This window comes from Urocitellus parryii, unplaced genomic scaffold (assembly GCF_045843805.1).
Source record: "Urocitellus parryii isolate mUroPar1 unplaced genomic scaffold, mUroPar1.hap1 Scaffold_60, whole genome shotgun sequence".
NCBI lineage: Eukaryota > Metazoa > Chordata > Mammalia > Rodentia > Sciuridae > Urocitellus > Urocitellus parryii.
The window spans coordinates 188,205-206,706 of record NW_027554101.1 but is presented as its reverse complement, the minus strand read 5'-3'; the positions used below and the strand labels follow the sequence as shown (position 1 = coordinate 206,706).

At 48.0% G+C, this 18,502-nt stretch overlaps 2 pseudogenes; one reads left to right on the top strand and one right to left on the bottom strand.

Annotated features, from left to right (window-relative positions):
• The first annotated feature begins 3,106 nt into the window (after nucleotides 1-3,106).
• Nucleotides 3,107-14,016, top strand: LOC144252810 (helicase MOV-10-like; annotated as a pseudogene).
• A 1,049-nt stretch (nucleotides 14,017-15,065) lies between these two features.
• Nucleotides 15,066-17,652, bottom strand: LOC144252827 (rho-related GTP-binding protein RhoC-like; annotated as a pseudogene).
• Between the last annotated feature and the right edge of the window lie 850 nt (nucleotides 17,653-18,502).

The window sequence follows — 18,502 nt, the reverse complement described above, 5'->3', positions numbered from 1 at the left end:
AAAAAAAAAAAAGAAGAAGAAGAAGAAATAAAGTTTCTTCAAATGAAGGTTGTACCAGGAGATTACTTGTAACTGCAGGGCATCTAACTACTCCCCTGTTAACCCTTACACCATATTTCAGACCATTTTCTCTTGGCAACAGAGGACACTGAGACTCAAATTAGCTAGACACTCCAAAGTATATAGACATGAGAGCTGTGGATAGCTCAGAAACCTCTGAGCCAAGAGAAAGTATAAAAGTGACACGAGGACACATCATTCTGTCAAGTCTACAATGGGGAATCCCCACTCAAAGACTTTCCAATAAGGTATCTGTATCTATGGAAGACAAAGAGGGGGCAGAAATGAGCATTGTTTTACAAATGAGCCAAGTGATCTTCTCTTTTTTTTCCCTCTCATATAAAGTACAACAGAGAAAAATCCCATAAACAGTGCCATCTAGTGTTGGAGAAAATAGTTACACAATACTGTGTCTGTCTGAAATATAATAGGAGAAACTGTTTATTATACTGTGGAGTAATAAAGTTAGCATTAGGAATGTGAACAAGAAAATGAAAATATAGGATATATTCTGAGATACGAATATAAAGCTAAAGATCAGTTCCAGCATTCTGAATTTGATGTTCTGCTTCTCAGAAATTTCAGGAAGAAAAAACAACTCAATCACCTATATACCAGCAAAGCCTTATGCAAAGAAACAAAAATCACACCTGGATTTGGGATTCTCTCCTGAAAATCACAGCAATCATTAGCATACAGTCTGGGGAAATGCCAGGTTGCCAGAACAAAGCTATACACATGGGTTGGGGCCATGATTGAAGATACCATGAATGGAGAAAACAGAATTTCCAAAATTTCAGCTGCTGGTATATTTCCCACTTGATTTCCCAGAGGAAACTCAGAAATGAACTGCTCCATAGGAGGATTTATTTTGTCAGACACTAGAGACTAACTGTAATGGATCCACAATTTTTTTTTCATATGTAAGACCATTTTATTTAAATGACCCATAGACACATTCCAAATGTTTCATTAAACTCCTTTGTCCTCCCTCCCCTTCCCCCCTACCTCATGATCCTGGAGATTGAATCCTGGGCCTTATGCTTACAAGGCAAACACTGTACAAGCTTAGCAATACCTCCAGGCCCATTTGAGGGAAGGAAACAAGGGAATGAAATCAGGGGCACTCCACTGTGAATGACTTTTGTTTTCATTTTTTTTTTTTTTAGAGAGAGTGAGAGAGGAGAGAGGAGAGAGGAGAGAGAGAATTTTTAATATTTATTTTTTAGTTCTCGGCAGACACAACATCTTTGTTGGTATGTGGTGCTGAGGATCGAACCCGGGCCGCACGCATGCCAGGCGAGCGCGCTACCACTGAGCCACATCTCCAGCCCTTGTTTTCATTTTTAATGTGAATAGTAGAAACTTTAAAATTATACTTATTGAGTCACTTTTTTTGAGGGGAGGAATATGGGAACATTGCTGACTCAGGGAATTACTAATGAGTTTAAATCTTAAGCTGTTTTTTATAAGAGCAGAGAACAGAAAAGTTAAATAATTTTTAATGTAACTGTGATATAATTTCCATAAATAAAAATATATACATATTTATTCACAAATTACTTTAACCATATATACAGTGATAAGTGTCAATGCACTTCTCTATGGGCTGAACTCTAGCAGCAGCTGGTCAATCTCCTTGAATGCTGAGAGCCATTAGCCAAGTAGGTATGACGCATGGCAATTTCCTTGTCAGCATACCCCATGTTGCTTAGAAGGACTCTCCATTGTGGAAATGGGCTTGCCTTGGTCTTTTGCAGTGACATTGCATGTAAGGTGACCTTGCTCAAGGACCAGGGCAGATCCGGGTTTAGGGCGGATTGGGGTTTAGGGCGGTTCCAGGTTTAAGGTTATTCCTGCTGGGAATAGGGCGTATCCTGCTGCCTGAGTTCCCGTTGAGTTCTCAAGGGATTCAGAGAGTGGAGGTGGAATTTGGCCAGAATGTGGATTTCCCCAGAATGTGTGTAGAGTGCCAGTGAGAGTTTCGAGAATAAAGAGTTGCTGTTTGAATCTACAAGGTGTGAGTGGCTCATGATTTTGTGCCCAGCCAGACTGTAGCACTTGAAGCCTCCATCCTGCTGCCCTCGTTTTCTTTTTAAAAAATATTTTGTTTTTTTAGTTGTTGATAGAACTTTATTTTTATTTATTTATATATGATGTTGAGAAACAAACACAGTGCTTCACACATGCTGGGCAATTGCTCTTCAACTGAACCATCACTCAACATCTCATTGTTTTCTTAAGTGAATGAAATTTGACACAATCAACCAGACCTTGTATTTTTTTTTTGTAACACATGTGATTTTATTTATTGCCCATTTATTTCATCTGGAATCTAAACTTGGTTTACCTGTTGATTTGTGTGATAAATTTCACAAGGCCTTAGTTGTCACTCCTGCTTTGTATGTAGTTCATTGATGGAAAGCATTCTTATTTGCACTAGTACATAGATCTCGGATCTGAGACTAGAGATAATAGATACAAGATTTTGCTGAAACAACTAAAAAATCCATATTCATCTTTCTCTCTGACATATAGGACATATATCAGCATGTGGAAAAATAGGTTTTTGAGATGGTAAGCAATGGCAATTTTTTGTTCACCATCTGTACTCCTCTGGGGCTTCATCGGGTAGTTGGGGGAGGGGAAAAAAGGGTAAAATCTTTGGCTGCGCTCCTAGTTTTTTCCTCTACTTTTCATAATCAATTTCTACAACATAACATTTTCCCCTGCTTCATCTTCCCCATCCTTGTAGCTTTGATTCTCACTGACATTGCATTTCCTGTTGCTAAAGCCTGTTATTCTTTATTCCTGGCTTTCCTATACTGTTGGCCTGGAAGAAGGTACAAGGTTAGCCCAGCTGGAGAATGACTTGGTTTCTGGACATTTCCTCACACTAGGTTAGATTGTGTGGCCTCCTATGGAAAACTACTTGAGAACAACACAAGGTGTGATATATTTGAAACTTCTTTATGTGATACTAATCATCACTCACTATTACTGAGGTCTTCTATGTGCCAGGTGCTGGGCTAAGTGGCTTGCCGCAATGCTACTATCTTGGGTGAGGATCACAGCAGCCTTTAAAAGAGGCAAGCCCTGCCATTCCCATTTCATAACGGAGGGAAGCGAGGCTCCCAGAGGTGCAGTAACGGCCCAGGTAGCAAGGTAAAACCCCCTCACCTTGACTCACTGTGCTCTCCCTCTTTTGCCTGGGTAGTGCCCATTCATCTTTGGGAGATGTGTCCCCTCCCCTAGGCTGCCCTGGGAGCCTCAGACGCTGCACTGCGGTCACACACTGGAATCTCTGGGTTCAGTCTCAGTGCTTCTCAAGGCAAATCTGGCATACGTCACCAAGACTCGGGTCAGGTTCTTCAAACTAGACCACTGGACTGACTCGCGGCTCCCAGAAAAGAGGAGATATCAGCAAGCACCACAAGTCACTGCAAGCCAAGAACTTTTATGACAGGTGTGTGTGTGTGTGTGTGTGTGTGTGTGTCCGTGTGTGTGTGTGTGTTTGTTGGTGCACACACACTTGCTTGTGAGGGGTGCTCAGGGCATGGGGGAAGGGGCTGTCTAACCAAGAAAAGAGTAGTTTGCTCAAGTTGTGGGGAGGCCTCTTCCTTAAGGAATGGGGGAAGCAGGTGGGGGGCTTGGCTGTGGGTGGGAACATGGCTGGCACTCTCCCCAGGGCATCCCCCAGCCCAGGCCCCTCCTACCCTGGCCCCCACCCTTGACTCCCACTCTCCCCAGGGCTGAGTATCTTCACGGGAAGCATGGGGTGGACATGGAAGTCCAGGGGCCACAAGAAGCACAAGATGAGCAGCTCCTTATCTGCCTGGATTTGAACCACAAGGAGGTGCTGACCCTGAGGCTCCTGAACAGAGGAAACAAACCTGCTACCCTCAGTCACCTCTTTCCTCTCTGCTGGACACCCCAGTTTGCCTTCTACTATGGTGACCAGAAGCTGCCCTGCCTGCTGGGCCCTGGTGAGTAGCTTTCCAAAGGAAAGAACTCTGGTAGGCAGGGCTTGTCCTTGCAGGGCTGCAGCTTTGGAGCACACACTGTGGCTGTCCAGTGGTCTCCTCTCAGGATGGGTCCGGCTGCGGAGTGTCGGGGTCAGCATGTTGGTGGGAGGGTCTCTTCCTTCCCTCCCCCATCCCATTCACTCAGCCTTCTTCCTGCAGGTGAATGCTATGAGTTGCATGTGCAATGTAAGGCCAGCTTTGTGAGCTACTTCCCAGCCACGGTGCTCTGGGAGCTGCTGGGACCTAGGGAGTTGGGTTCAGAAGGAGCTGGCACTTTCTACATTTCCCGTTTCTTTGCTGCCATCGCCCACAGCCCTCTGGCTGCACAATTGAAGCCCACGACTCCCCTCAAGCGCACCTGGATCACTGGAAACCCTGTGTTGACCAACCAGATAGAGGAAGGAGAAAGACCTGACTTGTAAGCCCTCCATCCAGACCTGATGGGTCTTGGCATGTCCTTATCACAACAGTGTGGGCCCTTGGGAAAAGCCCAGACCTGGGAACCAGGGGCCCCTTTATTCCCTCCTCTGGGCTCAGAAAAATTTTTCTGCCTAGGAAGCAAATTGCAGGAGAGTAGCAGGAACAAGGACAGTATGAAAACATATTTTAAGAAGTGTTTTCACTGTGTAATGAATTATCAGGCAGCCCATTATAGACAGACACACCTCTCTCTCTCTCTCTCTCTCTCTCTCTCTCTCTCTCTCTCTCATAGCATTGGGGATCAAAACCATGCATGCTAAGCCCATGTTCTACCCAGCCCCCTCTCTTCTGTTTTTAAATTAAAAAAATGGTAGTACTGGGAATTGAAATCAGTAAAGTAACACTTTACCACTGAGTTAGAGTCCCAGTCCTTTTTATTTTGAGACAGGATCTTGCTACATTGTTGAGACTGGCCTTTAACTTTTGATCCTTCTGTCTCAGCCTCCTGAGGTGCTGGGATTATTGGCATGCACCACCGCACCCAGATCTCTCTCTTTTTTAAAACAACTTTACTGAAATAATTCACATATCATACAGGTCAGTGATTTTTTTAGTATGTTCACAGATATGTGCAACCATTATTACAGTCAGTTTTAGAACATTTTATTATGCCAAAGAAGAGTGAACCAATACCCTTCAGCTACCACCCTTTTATCACTCACCCACCTGCTCAGTGCTTAGCAGCCACTCACTTTATCTCTGTCTCCATAAATTTCCCTATGCTGGACATGTCATGCAAATGGACTCATGTGTAAACATCTTTTCGACATAGTTAGCTAGTTACAAAATACTGTAGGACTTTCACAGTTAGATAATTGTTCACTTTTATTTAACAATATATAGGTGCCAGGTGCAGTGGCACATGCCTATAATCCCAGTGACTTAGGAGGCTGAGGCAGAAGAATTACAAGTTTGAAGCCAGTCTCAGCAACTTTGTGAGGCCCTACGCAACTTACTGAGACTCTGTCTCAAAACCAAAATTAAAAAGGGCTGGCTGGGGATGTGGCTGAGTGGTAAAGTGCCCCTGGGTTCAATTTCTGGTACCCCAAAACAAAAACTATATATATATATAAATTAACCTGGAAGCCTGAATACCCCCCAAAATTAACATTGGCTGTCTCAGGATGGTAAAAATGTTATAATATTTTGCCAGATTCTTTTTTAATAATGAAAATGTATTATAAATAATATTTTTAAATATTCCAAGTATTGGGCTTTCCAAAATTGGTCCAGCCATGGACCGAGCAGCCACATGAGCTAGTGAGCTTCATGTCCTTGGGCAGAGGCTGCCGACCACCCTTTGGCAATGGCATCACAGGGGTCCTTGTGCATCCTCCACGGAGGGGCATTCCCAGAGTCTTGAAGGTCACAAGTTCAATGTTTATGACAGCTTTCCCCCCACTTCTGCAGTGCTAAAGGCTATGACTTGAAGCTAAGTATGGAACTGGAGATCTACTACCTACCCCCACGCCTCAGGCAGCTGCTCCCCATCCTTCTTCAGGGAACAAGTATCTTCACTGCCTCAAAGGAGATTGCTGAGATCAAGTAAGTACCTCCCCTCGGTACCCCACTCCCATCTTCTCTCTCCCTGCTGGCCTCTGCCTGTTGCTTTGGATGTCTGTCCAGCCTCCCAGGCTCTATTATTTCACCCTTGCTGAGCATGCCCACTTGCCAGGTGCTGTTCCAAATGGGCCTTGCCCATTATGGTGGGGAACAGTGAGCACTGATCATTTCTTTTATTTTATCTTGTACATTCCATATTCTGGTGAGTGCTTTGAAGAACTCAAGTAATGCTAAAGTAAAACCAAAGCAGGACAAGAGGATGAATTGGTGATGTTTTACAGAGAGCAGTCAGTCCTGACCTCTTTGAGGAGGTGACATTTGAACAGAGAATGACTTTTGAATGAGGTTAGGGTGTGAGTCATGGAAGGAAGATCTGGGGGAGAATGTTTCCGTCATAAGATCTACCGCGGATACTCAAGTCAGGTCTGAGGTTGGGTCAAGGACATCGGAGGAAGCAAGACTTGGGGCTCCCTTCTTCAAGGCCTCTGACCCAATCCATTTCTCTGTCCTTCTGGTCTTCTCTGATTCCTGGTGTGTTCCTAGTTGCAAATGGGAGAGGGTAGATGCTCCTGGTCATGGGGGTGCTTGACCTGTCCCTTTCCTGCCCTTCCCACTTCATCCCCCAACCATCACTGCCAGGGCCCAGCTGGAGACAGCCCTGACATGGAGGAACTATGAGGTGAAACTCTGACTGCTGCTGCACCTGGAGGAGCTGCAGATGGAGCACGACATCCGGCACTATGACCTGGAATCGGTGCCCATGACCTGGGACTCCATGGACCAGAACCCCAGGCTGCTCACTCTGGAGGTTGGGGCTCAGATCAGGTGCATGGAGGGCAGACTCAAGTCAGCCAACCTCTATAGGCCATTCCTAAATACAGGGCAAACTAGAAGGATAAAATGGTTCCTGTCACAGAGGGGCCAGCAAGGGGTAAGGTGGGCATCCCTTGCCGAAAATGGTGTCAGAGCAGGACATTGGGGTTTTAATCTAGACTTTGCTACTACTAGCTGTGTGATCTTGGGCAAGATCCTTGCTTTCTCTGAGCCATAGGTTCCTTATCTAAAAAGCATAGAGCTGGACTGGATAATTCTTGGGCCCCTTTCTAGCACACAGATTTTGAATGTGTGTACCTTAGACCATAATTACCCATGAGAATGAATTTCTCCACACAAATGCAGGTGGGAAGAGAGAACAAGGATGATCAGGGCAAGATGACTACAGGAGATGAGTTTTAACAAGATTTTAAAGGCAGAGTAGAACGGAGCTGGTGAGAGGGCAGCTGAGTAGAGTGGGAAGCGGCTGCCAGGCCTTAAACTAGCACCCTGGAGTTCTGCACCTGTGAGCAGCTGGGGAAGGTTGTCTCCTTCCTCTCCCCACAACTCCTGTCTGGTGGGAGAGGAAGGGGGACAGGGAAAATGCAGCTCTCTGAGTCTTGGGTTAGAAGGCCAGAGCCTCAGTTTTCATCCCTCAGAGGTCTGGAGAGCCTGGGGGTTGGGTCCTTCAGTGACCATGCTTGGGACAGAAGTTGGTTAAGTTCACACCCTGTAGGTTCCTGGTGTGACCGAGAGCCACCCCTCAGTGCTGCGGGGGGACCACCTGTTTTCCCTTCTGTCCTCTGAGACACACCAGGAGGACTCCATCACCTACAAGGGCTTCATGCACAAGGTGGAACTGGACCATGTCAAACTGAGCTTTTCCATGAGGTGGGTGTTGGGGAAACCCTTCTTCAGGCTTCTCCCTCAGGCCAGGGGAGACGAGAGGCTTTCTCCTAAGATGAGTGGATCCCAACCACAGGGCAGGGGCTTTTCTTCCAGGGAACTCTGAGCTACTCCAGCAGCTACCTCTCCTAGGGAGCTTTTATGGAAGTCTTGGAAAGAGGGAGTGGAGCAGATTGAGGTGGAGGGAGGTCCTGGCTTTTTACTGTCTGGCCCATCTAACTGGAGCTCCTCTACCTTTCTCCCTATCCAAACCCTCCTGAGCCAATTTGTGGATGGGCTGACTTTCAAGGTGAACTTCACCTTCAACCGCCAGCCCTTGTGGGTCCAGCATCGGGCCCTGGAACTGACAGGGCGCAGGCTGCTGTGGTCCATGCTTTTTCGTGTGGCCTCCAGTGGGGTCCCGCTGCTGCCCTCAGATGTGAAGCTCAAGTGAGACGGAGGGCAGGGGACTCCAGTGCTGGTTGGAGTGTGGGGTTTGAGGATGGAGTCCTAGAGGCCTCTGGGATTCTGGATAAGTTGAAGTTCGGATTCCTATCCTCCCTGCCAGGCTGTATGACCGGAGTCTGTAGTCAAACCCAGAGCAGCTGCAGGCCTTAAAGCACATTGTTATGGACACCGCACGTTCAGCCTCCTACATCATCTTTGGGCCTCCAGGCACTGGCAAGACTGTCACATTAGTGGAGGCCATTAAGCAGGTGAGGCTTGAGGATAAACCTAGGACCTATATCCTTGACTCCCCCAGATGGAGCTTTTTTCCCCAAATTCTGATTTCCTTCATCTCCCTGAAAGTTCTTGTTTCTCAGCAGCCATCAAAAGGAGGTGGGGAGGGCTGGGGCTGTAGCTCAGTGGCAGAGCACTTGCCTAGCATGGGTGAGGCACTGGGTTCAATCCTTAGCATCACATAAAAATAAACGGATAAAATAAAGGCATTCTGTCCATCTACAGCTACTTTTTTTTTTAAAGTGGGGAGCTAGAGTCAGTGTGGCTGTTGAGCACTGTTGAGTAGGTTGGGCACTGTGTGGCTCTTGCAGTGACTTTTTTCATTTCAGTATTCATAGACTTGTGTGTTTTATTGCAGTTGTTGTCCCACGTCAAAGTGCTAATTGGACTAGCAGGGCTCCAGGATAGAACTTGTCTTTTATATCACTGCCTCCCTTGGCTGTGGGAGGCAGATGCTGCACTGCCCCAGTGTGAGTCACCAGAGTTTGGGAAACTGCTTCCCACACTCTACCTGTCCGCATCTCAGGTGGTGAAGCACTTGCCCAAAGCTCACATCCTAGCCTGAGCTCCGTCCAACTCGGGTGCTGACCTTCTCTGTCAGTGGCTCTGGGTCCACCTTCCCAGCTCCATCTGCTGCCTCCTGGCCCCCAGTAGGGAGATCCGCATGGTACCTGAGGACATTAAGGTAAGGGAAGTGCAGAGGGTCAAGGGATGGCAGATGTCTGGGAGACTCTAAGGGTAAACCAGAAAACTAGGGAGACTTGGTTACTCACCTTTGGGTGGGTGAGAACCCTCCCTGGGCCTCAGTTTTCTTGTCTATAAAGTGGCCCAGTGCCAAAGTGAGGGGGGACATGGGTAGAACCAAGCTGATGCCTCATGTTGCTTCACAATCCATAGCCCTACTGTAACAGGGATGTGAAAAATGGGGAGTATGAGTTTCCTGCCAAGAAGGAACTGCAGGAATACTGAGTCTTAATTACCACTCATCATGGCCAGCAGGTGGGGAGTGTGTGTGTAAATAAAAGTGTAGTGGGCTGGGAAGATGGGGAAGGGTTCTCAGTGGGTGAGTGAGGGACCAGATTGGATGAGCATTCAGGTTTGGTAGTTGGGTGCCTGGGGATGACCCTGCCTGGCCTGACACCTCCCAGGTTGGTATCAGCCCAGTTTCCCATCCATCTCTTCACACACATCTTCATTGATGATGCTGGCCACTGCATGGAACCTGAGAGTCTGGTGGCCATAGCAGGGGAGTGGCTCAGGGTGGGGTGCAGGTGTGCCACCCTGCATGGGGAGATCCCATCACGTACCTTTCTCCTCATTCCACCCTTGCCTTCTAGGACTGATGGAAGTTAAGGAAACAGGCAATCCAGGAGGGCAACTGGTGCTGGCTGGAGACCCTCGACAGCTGGGACCTGTGCTGCAGTCCCCACTGACACAGAAGTATGGGCTGGGGTACTCGCTGCTGGAACGGCTGCTCACCTACAATGCCCTGTACAAGAAGGGCCCTGATGGCTACGACCAAGTTCATCACCTCAGTTAATAACCAAGCTACTATGAAACTACAGGTATGCCCACACCCTCATCTCCCTCCACTCCTAGCCCATGCCTCCGCACCCACTGCGCAGGAGGCTCTGGTCTGCATTCCTGGTGCTCTGCGCCTCTGTGATGCAGAAATGACTGTAGACTGGAAGGTCGGAGGCCTCCTTTAGCTAGTGGTTTCATTCTGGACTAGTGAGATTATCTAGATATGGGGTGGTCAGACACCAGGATGTGTCTGATGTCTGTCTCAGATGGCATTTCCAGGCAATCCAAGGAGAAATGAGAAAATGAATAGTTTTTCATAAAAATATTATCAAATTAGAGGGCTAGGCAGGGTTGTTTGTTTTGCAGTGGTGGGGATTGAACCCAGGCTCTCACACATGCTAGGCAAAAATTCTACCACTGAGTTACATAGCCAGCCCTGTTTTGTTTTGTTTTTTTTAAGAGTCTCTTTGTTGCCCAGGCTGGCCTCAGCCAGTCTCCTTTCTCAGCCTCCTGAATAGCTAGCTGGACCTACAAGCACACAGAGCCATACCCTGTTTATATACTTCTTTTAGTGAATAAGTTTAGACATTAAAAATGCTTGGATGAGGGCTGGGGATGTGGCTCAAGCGGTAGCGCGCTTGCCTGGCATGCGTGCGGCCCGGGTTCGATCCTCAGCACCACATACCAACAAAGATGTTGTGTCCGCTGAGAACTAGAAAATAAATATTAAAAAAAAATTCTCTCTCTCTCTCCTCTCTCACTCTCTCTTTAAAAAAAAATGCTTGGATGAGTACCAATAGGACAGTTGCAGAAAGGAAATGTTATTGTGTTTTTACTACTTTTATTTTTGGATTTAACATATTATCTCAAATAAGGGTAATGGGAAGTGATACATTGTTTTCATACTGACCTTCCTTGGCAAAATTGAAAGCTGAGTCCCTAATTTCTTAGTTTTTTTTTTCTTTCTTTTTTTTTTTTTTTGAGGGATGGGGTGTGCCAGGGATTGAACTGGGCACATGACCACTAAGCCACATCTCCAGGCCTATTTTGTATTTTTTAGAGACAGGGTCTTACTGGCTTTGAACTGGTCATCCTCCTGCCTCTGCCTCCAAAGCCACTGGGATTACAGGCATGCACCACCATACCTGGTAAATCTTAGTTTTTAAAAGTAATTTGAAAAAATAATAATAATTTCACTGGTCACTGGATCCCTATGGACCCACAAGTTCTGCTTTATGTGGTGTGAAATGCCTGGCAGGAGAACTTGCAGGTGAATGTGTCCTGCTATGCAGGAAGCAGAAAGCAAGACGCTCGTGTGTGGGCCTAAAGCCTGTCCCCTCAGGGGACAAAAGTAATCCAGGCCTTGGTCTAGCTCTCCCTCCCTCCTGCCTCTCAGGTCCCATTCCACCATCCTGGACATTCCCAACCAACTCTACTACGATGGAGAGCTGCAGGCCTGTGCAGATGTGGTGGATAGAGAGTGCTTCTGCTACTAAGAGGGTCTGCCTCAACAGGTGAGGCTGGACAGAGCAGGACTCAGGCCCCCACCCCCATATCTTGATTGTTTACTGAAGGTAGGAAAAGGCTCGACTGGACACCAGGGGTCCCTCCAGTTGTCACCTTGGCCTAAGCTTCCTTATTGCTTGCAAGGGTTTTGGAGTGGGAGGGAAGGGAAGCAGGGAAGTCCAGCTGAGGGTTTCTTCTAACCCTGTGTCCAGGGATTTCCCATCATCTTTCATGGTGTGATGGGCAAAGATGAGCGTGAGTGCAATAGCCCATCCTTCTTCAACCCTGAAGAGGCTGCCATGGTGACCTCCTACCTGAAGCTGCTCCTGGCCCCTTCCTCTAAGAAGGGGAAATCCCGCCTGAGCCAACGAAGCATTGGAGTCATCTCACCATACTGGAAGCAGGTAAGGCCCTCAGTTCCCAGCAAGGATGGGTCCTCCCCCAGGTGATACCTCTCGAACAGCCCTGGCCTCTGCTGGCCCTATATCTCAGAAGAGTGCAGAGGTCAGCCGCCTCCTCCCTCTTTGCTCCCCAGCTCTCTGGCCTCCTTTCTGCCTGGTTCCTCTTGAATTGAGGTGACTGCATAAGAGAAAGATGCCTTTCCCTTCATTCCAGGTGGAAAAAATCCATTATTGCATCACCAAACTTGACAGGGAGCTTTGGAGACTGGATGACATAAAGGACTTGAAGGTGACACACTACTTCACATTCACTCTCACCTTCTTTGTACCCTTCTTTTTCCCAAATCAGAGACCTCAGCTCCTGTGCCACTGCTTCAGTCTGGCCCATGTCTGTGTCCCACCTCCACTGCCTTGGACAGAACTGGGTTTTTCCCCATCCTCTTGCTCCTCAAAGCTCCAGCTTATAGTTCTGGCATGGGATCAGGAAGCCTGCATGTTTAACAACTTCCCATGTCACTGTGATTGGGCAGTTTTGAGGTCTTTGCCCTAAGAATGAAGTCCAAATGCCACAGCCTACCCCCGCCTGTCATGTGATATTATCACCTCATCTCCACCCTCAGTAGCTTAACACTTGCTCTGAGATGGTGATTTGAAACTCTTAGTACAGAGAAAAATCACCTGGAGTGCTTTTAATACTGCCAGGGCCAATTAACACTGATATCTCTGGGCAGAGCCAGGGCACTAGTATTTTTTGCAGCTCCTCAGGTGCAAGCCTGAAACCTACTCTTTTGAGATTTGGAGACATCTGCCTTGGAAAATTCTGATCAGGAGGTCTGGGTTAGGGCCCAAGGTTCTATAGTCTTAACAAGTACTTGCTGATTATCTCCAGGAAAGTTTCAGAAACACTGTTTGTAGTTACTGTATTCTTTGCAACACTGTTTGCTTTGTTCTGATGGCTTTACAGGCTCGATCCCAGAGTTAGCTTCACTCTTGAGGCTTGTGCTTCCAGAGAATGCCTCCTGTCCCCTGTAGCAGCACTCACCCACTGATCGACAATTGCCCAGTGTACCCTCCTTGCAGCTCAAGCGCCATGGGGCAGACGTTCCTTAAGTTCCCCTTGAACCCACCTATTCTCAAGCCCTGCCTCTATCTTTTCTAGGTGGGCTCTGTGGAAGAATTCCAAGGCCAAGAACGTAGCGTGGTCTTTATCTCTACTGTGTGAAGCAGAGATTTTTGCAGCTGGGTCTGAACTTTAACCTGGGTTTCCTTAAGAACCCCAAGGTTGGAGGGCTGGTGGGTGTGGCAGTAATTCTTCCTTCCTCTGGCCCTTCCTTCCCATGACCCCACCACTTCTTCCTTCCAGAGGTTAAACGTGGCTGTGACCTGGGCCAAAGCTTTGCTCATCATAGTGGGCAACCCCATTCTCTTGGGCCATGACCCTGACTGGAAAGCGTGAGCATTCCTGCCCTGTAATCCTTCATGGTGGCCACAAGCCCCAGCTTAGGCAGCTGTATCTTCATTACTACCTGCTTATGGCTCAATCCTCAGGATCAGTTAATCTTCATAAAACCTCCATCATATTTGTAAGTGAGCTGACATTTAGAGCTTGAGCAACCAAAGCTCAGATGTGGCAGGACCCAGGCCTGGCCTCCAGCCTATGCTGGTACTCCTCATCCAGGCCTGCACAGCTCTGTGTGCCAACACCTCTGTACCCCACAGATTCCTGGAGTTCTGTAAAGAAAACATAGGGTATACAGGGTGTCCTTTTCCTGCCAAACTGGACCTACAGAACGGACAGAACTTACTTCAAGATCTGAGCAAGCTCAGCCCCTCTACCTTAGGTATGGTTGGGCCAGGGTGGGCCAGGCAGGGGACAGTGGTGGAAGAGAAGGTAAAGAAGACAAAGCATACCTCCTTTCTTTCTAGGGCCCCATGGTCATGACTACCTCCCCCAGGAGTGGGAGAGTGAAGGGGGCCTGTCCCTGCAAGTGGAGCTCGAGTGGAGGAATGAGCTCTGAAGATACAGCTGCCTGCCTTCTCACACCAAGCGAAGCCTTAGCCCGCTGCACCCAACCCTGAACCAGAACCCAGCTGGGCTGCCCCTCTAAGGGACAGGAAGGCTGGGGGAGGGTGTTTACAACCAAGCCATTCCACCCTTCCACTCCTGGGGAGAATGACACATCAAGCTGCTTGTTAGCATTGTTATGGGGGAAGGGGAAGGAAGAAAAACTCTGAAAACAAAAAAATCTTGTTCTATGCAAAAGTTTCTTGATCGTGTCTCCTCATCTTGGCCCCAGATTCCTGTATCCCCAAGCTGACCTGCAAGAGGGTGAGACTGTCACACCCTGTCCAGGGCCACATCTCTTCACAGCCTCCATGTCCAGGGGAGGAAACTCAGTGGGCAGGGAAGCCACCCACCGGTTTCTAAGTTTAGTCCAGGCTAGAGACCATGCCCATCACCCGCCTCCCAGGCTAAGCCAGGCATGACCTCATCTCTGCTCTAAGACTCCACACTTCCACTTCCTGCCTTTGCCAACAGGGAGCCAGTCTGGCAAGCAACTTGGAAATGAAGAGAGAGATGGGACTCTGGGCTTGTAGCCAAGATAGGAACCAGACAAAGGAAACAGGAAGCTGCCACACACATGTTGGAACCTGTGGCCTTTATTCATGCCCCCCACCAAGTGCAGTCAGAGACAAGGCCCCTGCCCCAAAGAGAAACCCCAATCCACCTACCCTAGAAATGCTCCTCTGAGCCAGAAGTATATAAAGTGCTAGTGTGTGACCATCCTCTGGGGAGGGCCAAAGGGAGCAAGAGCCCTACCCCTGGACCAAGGCAGCAGGGACAGGGACTGCTCAAGAAGGGCAGGCCACAGGCCCAGCTCCCAGAGGACAGGGAGGGAGGGCAGGCCTGCCACCACTCTGGGGGCTAGGGAAACGATGCAGTCCTGGGCATGAGGGAACTGTAAAAAGGAGCCTTCAGCATGGAGTCCTAAGGGTGGAGCTCAAGGGCAAGTGGGTGATCCCTAAGACCCTGTGAAGAAAGGTGGCATCAGGAGCCGTGGGGATCTCAGAGAATGGGACAGCCCCTCCGGCGCTTATTCTTGTGGACCTGGAGGCCAGCTCGAGTGGCCATCTCGAAAACCTCTGGCACTCCCTCATAGGTTTTGGTGGAGCACTCAAGGCACTGATATGATTTGCCATATCCCAGCCTTCCTCAGATCGGACGGGTTTCTGAGAAGACAGAAGATAAGGCAGAGGAAGCTGGTGGCTAGGTGCACCTCTCACCACATGACCTATAAGTATAGTAACTATAACAAATACCTCCTCCAGCCTTGAGCCCACAAAGCATCCAGAACCCGGCTGCCCAAGGCAGGGATCTAAACCTCATATTTACATTCAAAGTTGTCCCCAGACTAGCCCCTCCTCTCCCACCAAATCGCAGACCCTATGGTCCACATATGTTTTGCCTAAATGTGTGTCGGCTACCTCCTTAATGACCTACCTTCTCCATCATCCCTCCAACCCATCCTGTGCCTGCTGTTTCCATTTTAAAACCTTGCCTTATATAATTATCCTCTCAAGATAGTCTCTATTCCATACCCTGGCAGCTTCCTATAATAAACTCTTCCTCTGGTCAGTGGACCGCTTAGTGAGACCCTGAATAAGCCAGCTCCCTTGCCCTCTAAGCCTTTTTTCAGCCATTGATGATGCCCTTCCTCCCCAGGTACACTGATGGTGCAGTCTGCATACCCTAAGTGAAACATAAGCTGTCTCCCCGTGGACAAGGACTTCCTTATTCATCTTAGTAGCCCCAATTCCAAAGACAGAATAATAAACTGGAATAAATGAAAATGCCAAGTGACCTTGGACAAGTCACTTCATTCTATGATCATCTGATTTGATACTGAGGTTCCTTCAGATTCTTAGCAGGACACACACATGGGAGAGGAGGAGGTAGATATCACTATGACTGCTTAACACAGGACAGTCGGCTGAAGAGAGAGCTCATTTCTGCCCCAGCCTGCAACCCCTCAGAGGGCACCTTCCTCCCCAGGGTTCCCCATCAGGCAGCCCCACCCACCTGCTTCATCTTGGCCAGCTCTCTCCTGGTATGCTCATCTTGCCTGAGTCCTTCTTATTCCCCACAAGGATGATGGGCATGTTGGGGCAGAAGTGCTTCACCTCCAGGGTCCACTTCTCAGGAATGTTTTCTGCACAGACATGTCCCAACAGGTACCTTGGTTTAAGCATGTGAGCACTGGTCTTCCTTCCCATAGCAGTCTGAGGCTGATGGTCTCCTTCATACCTCAAAACCCCATCCCTTGTAGCATATCCTCCCCCAAGCTCTTCCAAACACTGGAGATGCCACAACAAAGGAGCCAGCAGAGAATGTGTGGCCCTTGTGACTCCATCCCCACAGCCTCTGAAGATGGCTGACTCCAAAGCATCTCCACCCCCTCTCTCCAAAGTCCTCACCCAGGCTGTCAGGGCTGTCAATGGAGAAGCACATGAGGATGACATCTGTGTCCATATAGGAGAGGCGCTGCAGACATTCATAGTCTTCTTGCCCTGCTGTGTCGCACAAAGCCAGTTCCACCTGACAAACGGGCAATGCATAGCTGACCCCAAGGGCCCCAACCTACTACCCAGAGATCCTCTCAAACCACTGGTCCTGCTGTGTGCAAGGCACCATATTAATCACAGTCATAACAAACTCAATTGAGTTTTTCTTTAAAGTTCTAAGATGTAAACTGGGTGTACTGGTGCATACCTATAAACCAGCTATGTGCGAGGCTGAGACAGAAGAATCGCCAAGTTCAAGGCCATCCTGGGGAACTTAACAAGATGCTGTATCAATTTGTTTAAAAAAGTAAAAAGGGCTGGGGATGTAGTTCAGTGGCAAAGTGCTGCTGGGTTCAACCCCTAGTAACCCCTCTCCCACAAAAATCACTAAAATGTGTTTGATTTTTGTGATCTCAAATGAATAGCTATCGTGAATACCACTTTAATTCTCACACTCCTTTAGGGTAAGTCATGCCATCATCACCATTTTGTGGTGGTGGGGAGTTTAAGCCCAGAAGCAAAGGGACTTGGCCCTGATTACAAAGCGAGTATGTGGTAGAACCAGAGGATATATCCAGGTTTTCTTTGGGGTACTGGGGATTAACTCAGAGCCTCACACATGCTAGGCAAGTACTCTACCAATAAGCCACACTCCAGCCCTTTTTATTTTAGATAGGGTCTGGATAAGTTGCCCACACTGACCTCAAACTTGTGATCAATCTTCCTGCTTCAGTCTCCTGAGTAGCTGGCATGATGGGCATGTAACATCACACGTGAATATATCCAGGTTTTCTAAAAGTGCAGTTTTATTTCTCAAATTTTACTTGTTCCCACAGGAAAATAAAACAAAGATGTGAGAGAGTGGTAAGAAAGGACATACTACATGACCAGGAACAGGGTTCCAAGGCAGGATAGGAAAGGGCTCTTGGCCTTACCTGCTTGCTGTCCTCCTCAATGTCTGTAATATAGTTCTCAAATACAGTAGGGAAGCAGACCTCTGAAAACTGATCCTTGCTGAAGACAATGAGGAGGCAGGTCTTTCCACAGGCACCATCCCCCACAATCACCAGCTTCTTTCTGATTGCAGCCATGGCTGGGGCTGGCAAACAAGAGGCAGTAGGGATTTGGGGGAAAAAAAAAACTAGTAGTACAAAAACTGCTCTGTGACTGCCAAAACCTCTCCACAAACCTGGGCAAAGGAAGAGAAAACAGAAAAGGGGGCTTGCTTCGGCACATTCTTGCCAAGCACCAATCCTGTAAGAAACAGAGTTTAAGATTTTTAATTTCTGGGGCAGGGACAGGTCTTCTCCAATGGGTTAAAATATAGCAGTGGGAGGTGGAAGAACCCACTTGGGAACCAGAAAACGACTTTCAAAGTTATACACTCAACTGAAGGGAAACAGTTCAGGGATGCCTCCAGAAAAGCCAGCCTTTATCTGCTTTGCATATTGGAGTCATGAGACAGATTTCATTTGTAACAAGATTTGATACATTTAAGGTTTAATAATTGCTAAGGTATAATCTAGAACAGATTGTGCCTTGGCTTGAGTCACGCTTGCCTAGTCAAAAATAAGGAGTCCCTCTACAAAACCAGATACTAGCAGAACCACTTACTAGGAGGCTGATAGGTAAGAGAAGGAATATTTATAAAGCCCCAAGGTACCCACTCTTTGTTGGGTATTTTGACAAAAATTATTTACCTCAGGTTCCAGTGGCTTGTTAGGTGAATGGTGCACTTCCCATTTTGACAACAAGGAAACTCTCTGAGGGTTAGATAATCAGAGTGTCAAGAACAGCACTCAAAGCAGGGCTCTATGCCTCCAGAGTCTCTGCCTTTCTACATGTCACCTCAGAGGTGGAAAGGAGAGCAGGAGGAGGAAACCCCAGACAGAGGACAGAGGCAGCAGCCAGCAGCTTCTCTGACCCACCCCACCCTGTCCC